The 17,401-nt window shown below is 37.5% G+C and overlaps 1 long non-coding RNA gene across 1 annotated transcript in view; it reads left to right on the forward strand.

Moving 5' to 3' along the window:
- The window catches only part of LOC148001137 (uncharacterized), a 90,259-nt gene extending 74,017 nt beyond the window's left edge, over positions 1-16,242 (forward strand). The window contains exons 4-6 of the long non-coding RNA XR_015638558.1: positions 1,499-1,614; positions 15,012-15,157; positions 15,857-16,242. This is a non-coding gene — a long non-coding RNA (uncharacterized LOC148001137). The remainder of the gene's footprint in view (positions 1-1,498; positions 1,615-15,011; positions 15,158-15,856) is intronic.
- The last annotated feature ends 1,159 nt before the right edge of the window (positions 16,243-17,401 follow it).

The following is a 17,401-nucleotide window of genomic DNA, read 5'->3' on the forward strand; positions in this document are numbered from 1 at the left end:
CCAAAAAGTAGTGATGAAATGACCCCTGATGACACCCTGCTATACTCTTAGATCAGTGTTTAGCTTAGCCAACCTCAGAAATGCTTCCTTCTGCAGCAGATGCAAACAAATGCAGAGATGAACACCCAGCAAACGATAGGCTTTGAAACTCTTGCCATTAAATGGACATTTCCCTTAATAATTTTTCTTCTTAGAGCTCAGGAAACCCTGTAGAAGTGGAAGCAGGGAAGGACAAGAGCCAGAGGGGATGCAGGAAACTAAGAAACCCCCAGTGAACTAGACTATGGGGGGAGGGCGGCAATGGGGGGAGGGTTGGGAGGGGAACACCCATAAGGAAGGGGAGGGGGGAGGGGGATGTTTGCCCGGAAACCGGGAAAGGGAATAACACTTGAAATGTATATAAGAAATACTCAAGTTAATAAAAAAAAAAAAAAAGAAACAAGGTTCCTTTAATCAACGTGATTAAGCACATATGAACTCACAGAGTCTGAGACATAGAACATGCAAGGGTCTGCACCAGTCTTTTGTATATACATTATGACTTTGAGTTAAGTGGTTTTATGGGATTCCAGAGTGTGCAAGCAAGTTTGTCTCTGTTTCTTGTCCCTTACCATGCTCTTTTCCTTTTGTCTTGTTTATTTATGATGTTTTATCTTATATTATATACTGCATTAATTATATCATATTATATTAATTATAATCTGTTAGAAGCCTGTTTTTTGAATGATAGAGATGAAGAAGAATCAGATGGGTGAAGAAGTGGGGAAGAATTGGGAGGAGTAAAGAGATAATCAGGATGTATTATGTGAGGAAAAAATATGTTTTCAAGAAAAGAAAATAATAAAGTTAAACCCTGCATAATAAAAACGAACTATCTTTAAAAAATCTACAAAACCTACAGGTGATAATATCCTCAGATCGAGAATATGAAAGTTTCTTCAAACTCTCAATAAGATAACCTGAAAGCCAGTTTAAAACAGCATCAGAAAATCCAAATGAAATATAGTACAATCGCCTATGTAAGGCATCATGGCAGCAGAGAATAATGACTCTGCTAAACTTTCCTAAGCACGTTGAACAAGGTAGATTGTTGCTTACTCACAGGGGAAGGTAAATTGCCATTATCATCTGAAGTTCAGTTTGGTGGTTGCCTAAAAAGTAAACAGAAACTGGAACTACTGCCACAGGGAGTTTGGTTAATGGTAGCCCCCAGAATCCAAAGCCAAGGTGTCTTCCCATGCAGTCTCCAGGCAGTGACACAAGAAGAGACAGCCTTTTACCTTTGATGATTTTGCAGAGTATTCCAAGACAATTTCCTGAGTTACAAGACAATGTCTAAAAATGTGAAACTTAAGTTGTAGGGCTGGTAAAGGAGAATGTATAGTAGTTACAATAAGGAAATATGGAATTTGGAATATGGACTATGTCCTGCTGACACAAGGTGAACAGAAAGAAGAGAACCTGATATTACCCAAAACATTCTCCCTCTTGTGTTTAGAGTTGTCTCTTACAATTAAGCCTACAAATCTGCCATCTTTATTGGAGATATGGAAAAAAAGAAAGGAACAAAGGAAGAAAGAAGAAAACTGAGAAATAAAAATCTGAAACAACAAGGTAAAGCCCTCTGTGACTTGTGAATTGCTAGACTGGGTAGGCTCATGTATGTGATAACACACGTACATATAACACTTTAAAAATAAGTAAATGAGAATCAAAAGAAAGCATAGGGGAATGGGAATAATAAAGTGCCATTTATCTCTTCAAAACACTAGTTAAACTTTTAAAAAGTGACTGAGTCGGTACACTCCAATATGGTTATCCCAAACATGTGAAAACTTAAACTCACGGGTTCTGGAATTTATGATATGCCCCTCCCTGAGGATTTATAAGCTATGCTTACTGAAAAAGAGACTTTTTTAGAGATATAGCCATTCACAACTAGACCATCCTCCTGTAGACAACCTACACTGATGTTCCTAGGGGAGGTAGAGGGGTTAGGGGGCTGATGGACAGGAAAACGGGAAAGGGAATAACATTTGAAATGTAAATAAGAAATACTCAATTTAATAAAAATGGAAGAAAAAAAGATGCTTTAATTAGGATCATTAGAACACCAGAAGAGTGGAGGCACACTCTAGTCTGACTATTGGGGCACTTTTCTGAGATGCAGGTGATTACCTCCCCAGGAATGTTTATGAATTGTCAAGCAAGCTTTTATTTATAAACTTTTCTTTTGTAAAAACAAAATAAATAAACCAAATTTCCACCAGTAGATGACTAGAAAACTAATCTTTGTATTTCCAAAAGATGGAAGGCACACATCATTGTCCTCTATCCACTGAAAATATCAATATATTAGTCATCCCTCAGCTTGATCAGTACTTCCTCTGAAAGACATTTTTACTTCTTCTTGGGTAACTAAGTACTTTCCTACCTACAATATTTCTGTTCAGAAAAGAATCTGTACTCCAAACTCATTCAATTTCAAATGTGTGTGGTCTTACCTCACTGTAAATGTGAACAGAAAAAATTATTTATATGTTGTATCCTCAATGCCATGCATGTTGTCTTGAGGTTTTGAAACTTTAATACTAATTAATAATATTTCAGAAATGTCAATTTAATATTGTTAAGGTGAGAAAAAAACTTTACTAATACCATCCTAAAATATATCATAGATTTGGAGATTCAATGAAATTTAAATGACCAAATTCCACGAGGAAAGGGTAGATTGTGATTTCATCTTTAGCTTTATATCTTGATTCTGAACTAACTATAGCCAGATCTGTGTACAAAAATAATGGTGCACATTTTTCCTTATATTTCCAAAATCTACAACAAATGCTCTTTTAAAAACCGTTTACCTGACTTTTGTATTATCAGCACAAATACAATAAAAGCAACCAACCTTCAAATCAATAACTAAATAAATGCCTGCAAATGTAATCCCTGTGAATACACAGGTTCTATAATAAAAGTATTAGAACTAGAGTTGACCTTGCAGATTCCATATTGAGAATTATTTTCAAGGGAAGCATCAGAAACGCATCTTCACTCTTGAGAAGCCTTGTAATTGTGTTTTTGAAATGCAAGTCTAAAAGTTGCATTCTCCAGAGGAGCAATGACTAGAATGCATATAACAGAGAGATGTATGCTTCATAAACCTTGTGATATAATGAGAATCTAATAATCAGTCACCTTAATCTCTTACGTATTGTAAAATCTAAACACACATTTTATGGGAAAGAAAATCAATAGAACAGGGTTCTAAAAAAATGTAAGGAAAGGAAACAAAAATCTGAGTTAGGAGTATACTCAGTCCTGCCTCAACTATGCTATTAGGAGATTGAAACATTTAAAACCTTGACAGTGAAGTGATTTGATTAAGTCATATTTTCAGGGACCATTATACACAGCATTACATTGAGACAACAAAGGAATCCTGACAGCATTTTCTAATCCACTGCAGCTCTCCAGTTCCGGAATTCATTTAAGCAATTACTAGAAATACATGAGATTTGTTTTAAATATGTTGCCTAGTAACAAAGGAAGTGTGAAAGAGGGGGTCACTTGAATACACATCCACACAGTTGCTTTGAAAGATTCGTAAGAAAGATACATAGGAAAGCATACTAGTCTCACTGCACTGGTTAGTTCAAAAAGATATGCAAATTCTGACTTGGAAACTAAGATGTGCATAATTTTGGTGTATAAGAATACGGTACTAACACTTATCTCAGTTTGGTCAGATCATCTTGTATAAAGAGGGTTCTAATAGGAACACCTACGTTACAGAGTTGTATGAAGGTTGAACTGAGCATTATTTATAAAATAGTTAGACTAGTAAGCAAAATAACCTCCCTTTAAAAAAATAAACAGGTGCCTTAAAGAAAATAAGCTACTGATGGTGAGTCCAGAATACAAACAGTTTTCAAATGTAACCTTGGAAGATAATACAGTGGCCAGTGAGCTGTCTCCATGAGTAAGGTGCTTACTGAGCAAGCATAAACACCTCAGAATGGCAGCCCAGGACCAACACAAAGCACTCCCATAGAGGAGTCAGTAACCCCATTCAGGTAGCAGATAATGACCTAAGTAAATATGTATTATTGACATGAGCATGGACTATGTCAAGGATTCCAATGTCACCGATCCAAGGGAACAGCAAATGCCTCCCTGTGGTCCAGGTTCAGATGTGAGCAGTGTATCCATAAAGTCCCAACTTCCTTCTAGAGAGCTGCAGACTAAGGCCATTCCCCTACAAACTAGCTGTAAGTGTGCATTAACTAAATGCACCGCATTACAGTCCTGCTGCTGGTGTCCTCTCAGAGGGCACAGCCCAAACTCACAGAATTCCTCAATGTGTTTATACTATTTCTTCATTCCCTGTCACCTCCAGAACCTTACAGTTCACTGAAACCCAGTAAGTGGGGTCTGTGAAGAAAAATGTAAATTTTGTGAGCTCTCTGGCAAGCCAATTTAGCCAAATTTATGAGTACAAGATTCACTAAGTGACCTTTTCTCAAAAACTAACACACATCAAAACTGAAGAAAACACCCAGTACTGACCTATGGCCTGTACGCACCTGAACAGACTCACACGCGTGTAAACAACACACACACACACACACACACACACACACACACACACATACTTAAAAATAAAAAATTGTCTTTAAACAAAATTTGAGAAAATAGCAAGTCTTTTACCACTTCTATCATTCTTTTTTATTAATTATTTTATTTACATTTCAAATATCGTTCTCCTTCCAGGTCTCCCTTCAACAAAACCTTACCCCACCCCCTTCCCTTTAGCCTCTAAGAGGATGCTTTCCCACTCACTCACTCACTCCTGCCTCACCCTTCTAGCATCCCCCTTCTCTGGGCCATCAAGCCTCCACAGGACCAAGGGCCTCCCCTTCCACTGACGCTGGATAAAACAGTCCTCTGCAATATGTAGTAGGAGTCATGAAGTAGCCCATGTATACTCATCGGTTGATGGTTTAGTCCCTGGGAGCTCTGAGGGGTCCAGATAGTTGGTACTGTTGTTCTTCCTGTGGGGTTGCAATTCCATTCAGCTCTTTGATTCCTCCCCCTAACTCTTGAGTTCCCTGTGCTCAGTCCAATCTTGGCTGTGATTGTCTGCATCTGGCTTAGTCAGCTGCTGGCAGAGCCTGTCAAAGGCCAGCCATAGTAGGCTCCTATATGCAAATATGTCTTGGCATCAGCAATAACGTACAGGTTTGGTGTCCACAGGTGGAGTGGATACCAAGGTAGGGCCGTCTCTGGATGGCCATTTCTTCAGTCTCTGCTCCATTTTTTGTCCTTGCGTTGTATTTAGACAGAAATGATTCTGGGTTGAAACTTTTGACGTGGGTATGTCACCCCACCGCTCAACTGGGGTCTATGTCTATTTATAGGATGTTGTCTATTTGGGTTCTATCTCCACACTGTTGGGGATTTTCCCTAATATCTCCATTTGGTCCTAGGCGGTTCTCACATTCCTGTGATCTGGGACTTTCTAGAAGTTAACCTGCCCCCCCACTGCCCCACATACTGCCACATATTTCTGTTTATTCTCCTGACCCTTTGGACTGCTCTCCTGTCTCCCTCCCCCTCCCCAGGTTCCTCCCTCTCTGACTCCCATGCTTATTTTGTTTCCCTTTCCAAGTAGGATCAAAACATCCACACTTTTATCTTCCTTCTTCTTGAGCTGCATATAGTCTATTGCTTGTATCGTGGGTATTCTGAGTTTTGGGGCTAATAAACACTTATCTGTGAGTACATACATGTATATCCTTGTAGGTTTAGGGTTACTGCACTCAGGATAATGTTTTCTAGTTCGCTCCATTGTTTTTTCATACCTGAGTAGTACTGCACTGTGTAAATGTACCACATTTTCTGTGTCCATTCATTCCTTAAGGAACAGCTGGCTCATTTCCTGCTTCTGTCTATTATAAATAAGGCTGCTATGAACATTTTGGAACACATGTCTTTGTGAAAGGGTGGAGCATCTTTTGGGTATATGCCCAAGAGTCATATAGTTGGGTCTTCAGGTATATATATAAAACTATTTCCAGTTTTCTGAGGAACTGCCAGACTGATTTCCAGAGTAGTTGTACCAGCTTGCAATCCCACCAACAATGGAGGAGTGTTCCTCTTTCTCCACATCCTCGCCAGCATCTGCTGTCACCTGAATTTTTGTTCTTAGCCATTCTGACTGGTGTGAGGAGGAATCTTAAAGTTGTTTTGATTTGCATTTTCCTTTTGAACATTTCTTTGGGTGCTTCTTGGCCATTCGATATTCCTCAATTGTGAATTCTTTGTTAAGCAATTTTTAATTGCATTATTTGGTCTTCTGGAGTCTAACTTCTTCAGTTCTTTGTGTATTTTGGATATTATCTCTTTATCATCAGATGCAAGGTTGGTAAAGACCTTTTCCCAATCTGTAGTTTGCCATTTTGTCCTATTGACAGAAGTTTTTGAGTTTCATGAGGTCTGATTTGTCAAATGGTGATCTTAGAGCCTGAGACATTGGTGTTCTATTCAGGAAATCGCCACAGTGTTCAAGGCTATTTCCCATTTTCTCTTCTGTTAGATTTAGTATATCTGGTTTCATGAGTCCCCTGATGCACTTGAACTTGAGCTTTGTACATGGAGATAAAAATGGATCAATTTTCACTTGTCTACATGCACACCACCAGTTAGACTAGCATCATTTGTTGAAAATGCTGTCTTTTATCCACTGCATGGTTCTGGCTTCTTTGTCAAATATCAAGTGACTATAGGTATGTGTCTTCAATTCTATTCTGTTGATCAACATATCTGTCTCTGTACCAATACCATGTGATGTTTTATCACTATTACTTTGCATCACAGCTTCGTATCAGGGATGGTGATTCCCCCAGAAGTTTTTTTTTTTTATTGTTGAGAATTGTTTTCACTATCCTGGCTTTTTTGTTGTTTTGTTGTTATCACATATGAAGCTGAGAATTGCTCTTTCTATCTCTGTGAGGAATTGAGTTGGAATATTGATGGGGATTGCATTGAATCTGTAGATTGCTTTTGGTAAGATGGTCATTTTTACTATGTTACTATGATCTATGATCATGGGAGAGCTTTTCATCTCCTGAGGTCTTATTTTCTTCTTTAGAGACTTGAAGTTCTTGTCATACAGATTTGTTTGAGTTAATATTCTATCCAGTCATTTTGCTAAAGTTTTTTTTTTATCAGCTTTACAAGCTCTTTGGTAGAATTATTGGGGTTGCTTATATATACTATCATATCATCCAAAAATAAATTCAACCTTTCCAATTTGTATGCTTTCGATCTGCTTTTGTTGTTTCATTGCTCAAGCTAGAACTTCAAGTACTCTATTGAGTAAATAGGGAGGGAGTGGACAGCCTTGTCTTGTCCCTGATTTTAGGTGGATTGCTTCAAGTTTCTCTCCAATTCTATTTTTATTTTAATATATAAGATCTTGTATACACATTTACTTTTAAGAAAATAAAACACAACTCGTTTAAGAAATAAAAATATTTAATTCGTTTTATAAGAGTTTCACTAATATTTTGATGGGATTTTCATATATCACTAACAATCATTATTATAAAGGCATTATCTCAATGATAGACATTTATAAGTATAATAAATAGTTACTGGAAAATATTGTATAGAGGAATTTGAATCCAACATGGCTGTTCTGGCATGATACCATTCAAAGACCTTATAGGTGTAGGAGATGTGAGTGGACTACAGAGACACCCTCAATTACAGTTTGATCTGACTGAAATACTAACATGCCCTTAGCACATATCTTTCATTCCAAACAATAAAAATAAGTATAGTTTATAGAGGGAGACACTCATAATTGAAAGTGATATCTGACTGAGGGGCAGATGTTGCAAATCAATGTGGGGGATCATGAATCATCGAAGAATAACACCGCAGACTCAAATAGTATGTAAAAGCAAAGATTATTTATTCTTCAGAAATCCAGCAAGCAGGAGTCTACTATTCATCCAAATGGCGAACCTAGAGACTAGCTGGCAGACTCAATTTAAAGCTAATTATGGAAAATCCAAGGAATGTTAGGTGACTTTTATCCTGGATGATTTGCTCTATCTCTAAGTGTATGGGTACCTCTGGTGTTGGCTATGGTTCTGAGGCCTTTCCAGAACCTTTGCTAACTAACTATTCTTGCCTCAACCAGATGTCAGCACAGTTCTTGATTGCCTGCCTTCGAACCTATGTTTTTCCCCGGAACTGGTTTGTTCAGTTCTGGGAAATAAAAACATAGGTGGAGTCCCCTGAACTAGCATCTTGAAGCCTGTTACAGAGTCAGCCTGGCTTGAACTTCTCATCAGAGAAAGATTTGACAGAATGAGTTAGAGAGAGGATATGCCCAACTCTCAGGAGAACAGACAGGAAAAGAGGATTTAAGAGCAAATCAGAGTGAGTCAGGAGGAAGGGCAGTTTAGTGAGTACAGTTCAGTTGAATTCTGTCTATGCAGAGTTCAATTGAGTTCAGTTCAATGCAGTTGAGTTGAATATAATTGAGTTCATGCAGTTCCACTCAGTTCAGTCAGCCAGTGCTGGAGTTGAATTTTGTTCAGTTCATGCACCAGAGGCAGGTGAAGCCAGATAATATGAAGGATGAGAGGATTAGAACAAATTTCAGTTTGTTGGAGGCCCAACAGAACAATTCAGTGAGAAGCACAGAAAGACAGATTGAGTTAGTCAGCTAAAAGGGGAGTTTAAGCAGAACAGGTGAGTTGAACAAGCCAGTCGGAGTTTAGAAAGAAGTAGAAAAGGTGAGATTAGACATCAGTAACTCTCAGGGGGTGGAAACATTCTAGGCCTAGATTAACAGATAGAGGCAATAAAAGGCTCAAATCTTCAAGTTCTGAACTTCCAGACCATTAGAGGAATAGAAGCTTCCAGGCCTAGGCCTAGGTATAGTTAGAAAAGAAACACTGGGCTCATTCCAAGCTATACATCTGCATAGCTTGGGTGTGGCTCTCATCTTATCCCTTCATCTAAGGAAATAAAAGTGACATTTACTTTTACAGTACTGAATACACTTTGATTGCCAGGTACAGTGCTGGGGGATTTACACTCCATTACTTGATGTTTTTCTAAATTATATTTGGTAGATACTTGTGTTGTGGCACTAGAGAGGGAAATGGGGCCACCTGAGTACACAAGATAACAATTGAAGGTGAAGAATTGCTATTCATGCAGCTGACCATTACTTTAGAATTGAGTCCTCTGAGAATGTTTCTTGAACGCATTGTTTGGCCTTTTCAATGCACTTTTAGGAGTTACTGAAGTGAGAGTTTGAGCTCTGCCACAAACGTCTGTTCTGTCAGTTGGTCTGAATGGAACATGGGCAGATAGAACAGATGGGAAAAGTTCAATGTGATTTAACTGACCAGATGGAACTGCATGGCCAACTTGAAATAGTTTGTGAGAGAAACCACAGAATTGAGACTGCAGAAAGAGAAATCACTGGAAATCTCAAAGGGAGAAAGTAAAGAGGGAGCAGTCTATGAGCAGCAACTGCCAGTTTACTCATTGAAAGTTTAGATGACTAAAGCATGTGTCAGCCACAATTCATTTGAAAGGAATGAAAATACTAACAGTTTGTCATAATTTGAAGGAATAAGATCAGCCTTTCTGATAAGTTTTAATAAGAAATATGATTGCATTTAAAGAATAGAAAGTAATATCTATACAGTAAATTCTAATAAATGAATTTATGCCAAATTAACACATTTACCAATAGAAGTGTATCATTTAAATTACTCTTAAAAAGAACAGTTAAAATCTATTAAAATGATATTACTACTTTTGTTAATGTTACTTATAATTAATAATATTTATAGTTTAAATAGTTTGTAAAATTAAGTCTTTAAAAAACAGTAACAAGTTTCAAATTTATTAATTTATCAGAATATTTCAGAAGGAATTTTTAAATTTCGTTCCAATATTGAAAATGGTTAAATAAATTATATGATTTTTAGGATAATACAACATATAAAAAAGGACAAGTTTACTAATTTAATATGCTTTTATACTTTATTTTAATTGAAAGGAAAGATTTATTATATTAATTCTGTGTGTGTATGTGTGTGTGTGTGTGTAAGTGTCTGTATGTTCTGTTTATATGTGTTTTCATGTTCACATATTTGTGCACATGTTTATGTGCAGGCAGACAAGCTAGTAATAGAGGCCAGAATTGATGTTGCTGTCTTCCTCAAACATTCTGTACCTTAATTGTTGAAAGATTTCATGGACTTCATACCTGCATACAATTTATTTTGATCAAATCTGATACCTACTTTAACCCCCTACCACAACACGTTTTGATTTTACGTGCTGTTGAATTTCTCTTTTGAAGCAACTTTTACATGTTTTGAGATTATAACGAAACTCCTTTATTTCAACCTTTCCCTTTCTTCCTCCCAAACTTTCCCATATACCCGAACCTTGTTGTATCTAAATTTATGTCCCCTTTTCAGTCCCTCCTCAATCTCTGCTGGAAGCAACACTACTGTGTTCTGGTCTTATGCATGTGAGCTCCTATGCACACAGGCCCTGGTACGTCTGGCAAACACTGTCTACAGCACTGTTCCACTACCCTCAGTCTCAATATTTTCTTCAGTCTCATCAATGATGACCCCTGAACCTTGTGTGGAAGGGAATGACAGAGACATATCATTTAGGATGAGCAGTGTGTTAACATTTGAGGCAAGGCCTTTTGCTGAATCTGTAGCCTACCACTTGTTTCTAGAGCTGTTCAGCACTCTCTAGAGGTGAGCCTATGAATACCTGCAGTACCTCCTTTCTAACATGAATATTAGGAATCTGAACTTAGGTCGTTGTGCTTGTGCAGCATGCCCACTGAGCTATCTTTCTTGCACTGACACTACTGATCCTGAGATAACTTGCTAACATTTACATTCCAAATTTGGATATCTGAAACTTAATCCCTTCCTCATCTTTTGAAACAGCATCACAGTGTTTGAAACGAAGTTATTTTTGACATGTTAGAAGATAACATCTTTTCTCATGGAATGCCATATGTACTTCAGAATGCTAAGTAGATTTGAGCTTTTCTTAGGTAACAATATCCATACCAGCTGTAGTCACTATATCTACACGAAAATACATGGGAGAGTGGAGTAGAGAGAATAAAACACAGCCATATATAATTCATTGTTGATAAACTCTGATCTGTAAAAGGTAGGTGTAGCAGTAATACTTTTGTATTCAATATGCAAAATGTATGTTACATTCACAGGAAAATTATCAGTGGCTCCTAAAAATGCTTTCTGTAGTCATTTTCTCTCTATGAGAGAATATCTGTTATGTACATATGTTCTAGTACTAACTAGTATAACTAGTAATAACTAGTATTAAAGAACTAAGGAAACTGTTTACAGTCTAACCTGAATTCACTTAAAAATAAATAAAATTTAATATTAGAAAAATAAGTTTATAAAAATAGTAAGTTAGAGTTACAACTTATAGTAAGAAAATAATTTTTTTCCTAAAGATGAAGGTAATTCAATATAGCATAAAGAAGTGATAAAGTAAAATAATTTTAAAAATGTGTTCTGAGTTAATATACAGAAGAAGAGAAAAAACAGTAATGCAAAATTTCCATCCATATATAATGATATGTGTGCTAACATTCATAATATATGCATGGACAAAATACAAGTATGGAAAAAATGTACAGCATTTTCTACAATACATTAGAATGCCACTGTGCTCTTACCAGTTTCTTTTCACAATTTTCATGTGCTCAAATGGTCACCTACAAAATTGTACTGATAAATTTAAGGAAAAATAAACCAGAAACTGGGAAACTATCATGTTGCTCCAAAAATGTTAAATAAATTAATATGGACACAAATCCTGCCCAGAGAGAGCTGGTCTCCCAGAAGTGCTCTCTTTCCTAAGTCCACAGGGAACACCACCACTTTTGCAATAATAAATGTCCAAAGAGGGATCTGCCAAGAGCACACAGTGAACAGGAACTGTGGGGCTGCCTGGGACAGGATCCTTCAGGTCTTCATCTGTGCCCACAGCTAAGGATGTCACACAGTCCTCCATACCCAAATCCTGCCTAGAGAGAGCTGGTCTCCTAGAAGTATTTTCACTCCTAACATACAAGCTCACAGGTCCACAGACTACAGGAAGAGACAGCAAGTCCAACTACTATCAGGGATAACCAAATGGCAAGAGGGAAACACAAGAAACTAAGCAACAGAAACCAGGGCTACTTGACATCTTCAGAACCCAATTCTTCCAACACAGCAAGTCCTGGATACCTCAACACACTGCAAAAGCAAGATTTAGATTTGAAATCACTTTTCATGATGAAGATAGAGGACTTTAAGAAGGACATAAATAACTCCCTTAAAGAGATACAGGAGAGCACAGGTAAATAGGTAGAAGAATTTACAGAGGAAACACAAGAATGCCTTAAGGAATTATAGGAAAACAACAATCAGTTAAAAGAAACAAACAAAACAATCCAGAATCTAAAAATGGAAATAGAAACAATAAAAAATCATAAATATATTCATAAACCACGGAGATATAAAATCTAGGAAAGAGATCAGGAGCCATAAATGCAAGCATCACAAACAGAATACAAGAGATAGAAGAATTTCAGGGGCAAAGGATACCATGGAAAACATTGATAGAAGAGTCAAGGAAAATGCAAAAGGCAAAAAGCTCCTGACCCAAAATATCCAGGAAAACCAAGCCACAATGAGAAGAATAAACCTAAGGATAATAGCTATTGAAGAGAGCAAATATTCCAAAATTAAAGGGCCAGCAAATATTTCCAGCAAAATTATAGAAGAAAATTTCCCTAAGCTAAAGAAAGAGATGCACATGAATATACCAGAAGCCTACAGAGTTAGAAATAGATTGGACCAGAAAAGAAATTTCTCCCATCACATAATAGTCAAAACACCAAATGTACAAAACAAATAGGGAATATTAAAAGCAGTAAGGGGAAAAGGTTAAGTAACGTATAAAATAAGACCTATTAGAAATACAACAGACTTCTCAACAGAGACGATAAAAGCTAGAAGATCATGGAGAGATGTCATATATACCATAAGATAACACAAAAGCCAGCCCAGGCTACTATACCCAGCAAAATTCTCAAAACATGCAGATGGGAAACCAAGATATTTCACAACAAAAACAAATTTATACAATATCCTTCAATAAAACAAGGCCTACAAAAGATAATAGATAGAAAACTCCAGCATAAGGATGGAAACTCTACCCTAGAAAAACAAGAAATTAATCTTCTTTTATCAGCCCATAAGATGATAGCCACAGAAACATAATTCCATCTCTAACAATAAAAATAACAGGAAACAACAATCACTAGTCCGTAATATCTCTTAACATCAATGGACTCAATTCCTCAATGAAAAAACACAGAGGAAGAGACCAGATAAGTAAACAGGACCCAGCATTCTGTTGCATACAGGAAACACACCTCTGTGACAAAGACAGATACTACCTCAGAGGAAAAGGTGAAAAAAAATGTCCCAAGAAACAAGTCAGAGTAACCATTCTAATGTGAAATAAAATTGACTTTCAATGAAAAGTTATCAAAAAAGATAAGGAAGGACACATCAAACTCATAAAGGAAAAAAAAATCTACTAAAATAAACTAACAATTCTGAACACCTATGCTCCAAATGCAAGGGTGTCTACATTCATAAAAGAAACTTTGTTATAGCTCAAAGTACACATTACGCCTCACACAATAATAATGGGAGACTTTGCTACCCCATTCTCATTAATAGGGAGATTGTGGAAACAGAAATTAAACAGAGACACAGTGAAACTTACAGAAGTTATGAACAAAATGGATTAATAGATATCTATAGGACATTTCACCCTAAAACAAAAGAATATACCTTCTTCTCAGCACCTCATGGTACCTTCTCCAAAGTTGACCCATATAATTGGTCACAAAAGAGACCTCAACAGATACAAGAAGATGGAATCATCCCAAGCATCCTAACACATCACCGTGGATTTTGGCTGTTTTGGGTCTTCACAAACAACAGAAACCTACATACCCATGGAAGCTGAACAATGTTGTTGTCAAAGATAATTTAGTCCAAAATGAAATAAAGGAATAAATTAAAGACTTTTTAATTTTTAATGAAAATGAAGGAACAATGAAAACTGTGCTAAGAGGAAAACTCACAGCTTTGAGTATCTCCAAAAAGAAACTATAGAGAGCATGCACTAGCAGGTTGACAGCACACCTAAAAGCTCTAGGAAAAAAAAGAAGAAAATATACTCAAGAGGAGTACAATGAAGAAATAATCAAGCTCAGAGCTGAAATAAAGCAAATAGAAACAAAAGGAACTATATCATCAAAATCAGGATCTGGTTCTTTGAGAAAATTAACAAGGTAGATAAACCCTTAGCGAGACTAACCAGAGAGCACAGAGCATGTATCCAAATTAACAAAATCAGAAATGAAAATGGAGGCATAACAGAAACTGAGGAAATTCACAAAATCATCAGGTCCTACTACAAAAGCCTATACTCAACAACAATGGAAAATCTGGATAAAAGAGACATTTTTCTAGACAGATAACAGGTACCAATGTTAAATCAGGATCAGAGAAGTCATCTAAATATTCCAGTAATGTCCAAAGAAATAGAAGCAGCCAATAAAAATCTCCCAACCTGTGGAGAGCCGCAATAACATTCGCCATCACAAGATGGCACTGGCTTCCACTGCACCAGCCCGACTTCCTTTCAGGAAACTAGCTGTGTGCGCATGTGCAAGAGTGTGCTCGCGCCAAGTCTTTGCCCACCCCGGGGCGTACCAGTGAGATCATGGGTAAAGGACCAATCAGGCGTGGACGCAGCGTGCTAGGGTTTTATAAGCAGCGCCTTTCTGGGCCCTGGTCTCTCCTCTTCAAGATGTAATAAATGCTTTGCTGCAGAAGGATCCTGGTGTCCGCACGTGTTCTTGCTGGCGAGAAGATAGCGCGGGATATTTGGTGCCGAAACCCGGGACAAACACCTCACCATCGCCGGCACCGAGGAGAGCCTCCGTTCGCGGAGAGGGTCCAGAACTGCAGGTCGAAAGGTAAGCTCTGAGAGACATGTTTGGTCTTGATCTCTCTCGTCTCTCTCCCCCATTAGAAGATGCAGTGGAAGCTTTTGTATTGTTTTGGCAGGGCTCATTCTTTCTCTTTTGGTTTTTGATTTTGCGGCTGCTGCTAGTCACAGTCAGAAATCATGCCTAGAAGATGAGAAATGCCGCCCAACAGTAATAGCAGGACAGGGAGCACTAGGGGAGTTACAGGACAGCATGTCAGAAACAGAGAGGAATGAAAGATTAAAGAGCTCAAAGAGAAAAGGTGCACCTAAGAAAAAAGGCCCTTCCAAGGACCTTGGATCCAGGGGAAGTGAGAGATAAGGGAAAGACACCCTGGGAGAGAAAAAGGGAGGAGATAAAAGGAACACAGTATTTTGGGAGAAAAAATTTTGTCTTTGTGCTTGTAAAAGGTGTGATTGGGCTCTGGAAACTTCACAGAGTCATACTGATCAGATTTGATAGAGGTAGACCGCCTGAAACATTTACTCAGGAGAATCAAACAAAAAGATATCTCAATTTTCCTACCCCCTACCCCCAAGGACATCTCAACGCCCATACACATCTTGATGGAGTTAATGTAATTGGGTTGTGAGTGGAAATATTCAGGACTGTGTTTCACTTCCATACCATTTGTGAATGTCAGTCGTGCTGCTCAGATATCCCATAATATATCTCAGTATCTTACAGGAATTTGGTTTCAACACGTTGATGGACGAGTCCAGGAATTGAGACAATCCATCGTCCATATCAGCTCCACTCAAGTGGATGGTCACCGTGGAAGTGGTGGGAAAGGGGAAATCCTACCTCTCTGCTGACTCCTATTGGAATCTGGGTCCCTTTGGTGGGACACCATCTAGTTTTTCCCTCTATGTGTATTGTCTGTCCTTGGTGCACCAAGCTGTCCATGTCTGTCAGTTTATGTCTGTGGTTCTTGCTTCTCGTTGTTTAAATGTTTTATGTTTCATGTTCAAAAGAGAAAATGGTAAAAACTTTATCTGCCAATCGTTCACATCTTGATTTGGTTTTAACTCGTTTCAAAAAAGGAACAAATGAATAAAAAGCAGTTTCAATCAGTCCTTGGAGCCCTGTATCTGTAGCCAGGAGGCTAGGTCAGCTGGAGAAGCTGTCCGGGGATGAGCGTCTGCATGAGCTGATTATTAGACTTAGCAGGTGACAAGGTGCTTCTCTTAAAATCACAGCTAGAAAAGTCATAATGGTGTTTGGTCTAAATATTAAAGATATGTGTAGCCACTTCAATTTTGTTTCTCATTGGTTTTAAATGTATAAATATGCTCTACATGTCTTGGTTATGGACTATTGGCTTTTATGTTATTGGATATGGTTAAAAAGGTATAATATTGGTAACAAAAAGTTGACATAAAGCTGATAATATGGATGAAGTCATTCTAGACAACATGTGACATGAGCCAACCTAGGGAAACAAGTCTAAATTGAGATAATATTTTTATGGAACTCTTATCCTAGAAACCAGGCTTCTAAAAGAATTTAGGACAATGTCTCTTTCTTGAGGTATTGGAAACCGCACCATCGTGCGTTGATATGTAGGAATTGACAGTCAAACTTTGTAGCATGAAGGATAGACTCGGTGTCTTGGAGACTAGATTTCAGAGACTAGATTGTTTGTTGGAGGTTGAGTTTTGCTTTCCAAAGTTGTGGTTTGCCCTGAAGTTATCTGTATTTTAATGCTAATTCCACTGCCCCAAGGACAGCTGCTTAGTCACTACTCAAAACTCAGGTGACCTTGTGGTTGTGCTCTGGTGTTACAAGGAGAACTTAAGGACTTGATTAAGGATTGCCAGTGTTACATTGACTAACTCAAACTTATTTATAATTGAGGAAAAATCAAACAGGTAGAAATTGTTACAGGATTTACAAAGGATTGATGAGGTTTTAGAACTTGTGAGAGCATTACAGCCAGTTTCCTTACTCCAACTGCCATTTCAAGACAGATTTAGAGGATTGATTTTATGCAATTTGTTTACGTCATAGCAATTGTGAGTTTTCATTTCATGAGCGTGCTTATAATTTTAGAGAGCCCATGAAGTGATATCATTAAAAATTTTACAAAAGAATGGCTAATAGCCTTATATTATGTAATTTTGTTGCTTCTTCAATGTAAGAAGTTAGAACTTTGAATCTTTCAGTGTATATGGAAATTTTTACTACAAATCTTTGCTCTCAAAATGAGCTTTAATATTTGGGGAGTAGCTG

This window comes from Rattus norvegicus, chromosome 15, assembly GCF_021556685.1.
Source record: "Rattus norvegicus strain SHRSP/BbbUtx chromosome 15, alternate assembly SHRSP_T2T, whole genome shotgun sequence".
NCBI lineage: Eukaryota > Metazoa > Chordata > Mammalia > Rodentia > Muridae > Rattus > Rattus norvegicus.